This window comes from Gossypium hirsutum, chromosome A09 (genome assembly GCF_007990345.1).
Source record: "Gossypium hirsutum isolate 1008001.06 chromosome A09, Gossypium_hirsutum_v2.1, whole genome shotgun sequence".
Classification (NCBI taxonomy): Eukaryota; Viridiplantae; Streptophyta; class Magnoliopsida; order Malvales; family Malvaceae; genus Gossypium; species Gossypium hirsutum.
The window spans coordinates 4,663,357-4,666,171 of record NC_053432.1 but is presented as its reverse complement, the minus strand read 5'-3'; the positions used below and the strand labels follow the sequence as shown (position 1 = coordinate 4,666,171).

Below are 2,815 nucleotides of genomic sequence, written 5' to 3'. Positions count from 1 at the left end.
TAGTATTAGAAGTAAGTATATAATATATACATGTTAGAAATAATCATAATATTAAAAATAACTATTAATAATACTATATAAATATACACATAATATGTATGCATGTATTAAAAATAATTATTAATAATGTTACATAAATAGTATATACATATAAAAATGTACATTAATATTAACAATAATAATAATAGAAATACTAATAATAATAAAATACAAAAACAAATATGATATAATAATATTAAATATAAAGTAGTAAATAATAATAGCGGATAAAAAATATATATATACGATTTTAGAAGAACATCAAAAGATTATTAAATATAATATAATAATTAATAATAATATTAAAAGAATAACGATATGTTAAAGATAATAATAAAAGGAAAGTAATAATAATAATATGATTGATACTAAAAAGAAAATATATAGGATAGAAAATAATAATAAATATGATAATAATAGATAATAGCAAAAATATAACACTACAAACAATATTTAAAAATAAAAAAGGCAAAAAGGACGAAATTAGAATCAAAACAGAGTTCTTGGGGTGCGATTAGAAATAAAAATGGGAAACAGGGCCTTATTGCAATACGCGAAAATAAAGGAGGACCAAAAATAAAATTTTCCCTTCCCTTCAAAACGCAGCACCTGGTACGGGACTAAAACGAATTCCGCGACAACTTCACAGGGCAAACTTTAAAATAAAAAAAAAGTTGATTGCAAAAGCTTGAAAAAGTGGAAGGACTGCACGCGTAAATTCCCCTTTTCCAAAAACACGCGGATCCTGAGGCGAGTCGGGTCGGACGGATCAGGTATGATCAAAACGACGTCGTTTTGGCATTGGGGCTTAAGTCCAAAACGACGTCGTTTTGGATGCTATATAAATAGCCCAATTTTCCCCAAAAACTTCATTTTCTTTAGATTTCAGAAAAAAAAAAAAAACTTAAAAGCTCTCTGCCCTCTCTCCTTTGATTTTCGACCAGAGACCCGGCCACCGTCTAGTCACCTTACCGCCGTCGGCCGCCGTCGCCGGCCACCGTGCACGGTGACCGGAAAAGGTATTTTTTTAAAAAAAAATTTATCTAAGTGTATATATTGTTTCTTAATAGAATAGAGATTAATATGCACAAATGATCTCAAAAATAAAGAACAATAAAAAAATAAAACCACCTTTGATTCGGTTTTGGTGTTCTTGCCGCGATTTTGAATTAATATTTGAAGGTATTTGATGTTATTCTCCCTTTTTTGTATTTCAAAAGAAAAAAAGAAGCCTCTTTTGATGACATCTTTCTTTTGTATTTCGAAAAGGAAGGAAAAAAAACTCCCCCATTTACATGGTAAATTCGGCATTTATAGCCGTTTGTACATGTCATAGCTTTTTTCTTTTTTACTCTTCTCTGCCTTGTCACTATTCAATCACTGTTTTGTATTGTTTTGCGTTTGCTTACCATTGTTTCTTTGCTATTTTGGTCTTATTTTGCAGGGATGGCAGAGATTGGTTGAAGGCAGAAGGTATGGGGCGAAGAGATTTAGCTAGGGTTTTTTTTCTTTTTTCTGATTTTTTAATGTATTGAGCTAAGGTTTGGGTTTTGGGTCTAATTGGGTTTTGGGGTTATTTGGGTAGGTAGTTTTTTGGTTTAAGTTAAGCCAAAATTGGGCCTCAACAAGGTGCATTGCACATTTTATGGGGGCAGATACTTGCTATACTGATTAGCTTGTAGAGGGTAGCGGTGTGATCAAGCCGAGCTTGAATATTATTAAGCTTGACTTAAAATTTGGAATTTGATTTTCGGTTTGAGTTCAATCGAACATCTACTTTTAAGTTCAAGCTCATTTGAGATATAATCGAGCTACTTGAACTCGAGCTTAATTAAGTTCGTTTACCAATTTTTGTACTCCAGCTTGGCTAGATATTTAAGGGCATTAACGTAACTTAATAATGTAAAAATGTGAAAAGCTTGTTAAGACTCACGAGTTGTTCAAGTCAAATATTACTAAGCTCGAATTTGACTCAATTGATAGCTTGAGCTCAGCTCAATAATTATAGATTTAAATTTGAATTTTTTAGTCAAATTCGAGCAATCTTACAAGCATCAATATCTTATTTACACCCCTAGAAGGAACTGAGAAGCATGAAAAAAACTAACTCTTTGCAAATAATGTTCTTTTACATGTGAAATATAATATAATATAATATATGGGTAAAGTAAATTAGTTGTCATCCAATTATAGAATTTTTTTTTCTTTTTATTCACTCTACTTCAAAAAGTTATAAAGTGGTCACTCAATTATTCAATTTTATTTTTGTTTGGTCATCTAACTATCTTAAATTTTTGAATATTTCTATTTTTATGTTAGCTATGTGGTGACTAAAAAAGATAAAATTAAATAGTTCAATTATCATTTTGTAACTTTTCATAATTAAATAATCAAAAAAATTTTAATAACAATTGAATAACTATATTGTAACTTTTCACAATCAAGAGACTAAAAAACTGCAATTTAATGAACTCTACGATACTTTATCCATCATATATTCACTTGTTGCCGATCAAATCTTGTTGGCAGACTATGGTCCATAAAAACGGCTCAAACATTAAAAATGATGAATTATAAAGTATGAGTACCTTTGTTTGTACTATAATATAATGGTCACATTTCTTTTTCTTTTCTTTTGTTTTGAAAATGCATTGTAACATGTGCAGTATATTATTAAATATTTAATATTCCGAGTTTCATTTGTTGTTTCATTTATAAAGTGTAATTTATATAATATCTTAAAATGAAAATGTACAATTTGAAAGAAGTGTTGGAA

At 29.0% G+C, this 2,815-nt stretch overlaps 1 long non-coding RNA gene across 1 annotated transcript; it reads left to right on the top strand.

Annotated features, from left to right (window-relative positions):
• The first annotated feature begins 490 nt into the window (after positions 1 to 490).
• On the top strand, positions 491 to 1,870 carry LOC107890201 (uncharacterized). The gene is made up of 2 exons (XR_001681875.2): positions 491 to 1,058; positions 1,484 to 1,870. It is a non-coding gene; the product is annotated as an uncharacterized lncRNA (long non-coding RNA).
• Positions 1,871 to 2,815: the final 945 nt, after the last annotated feature.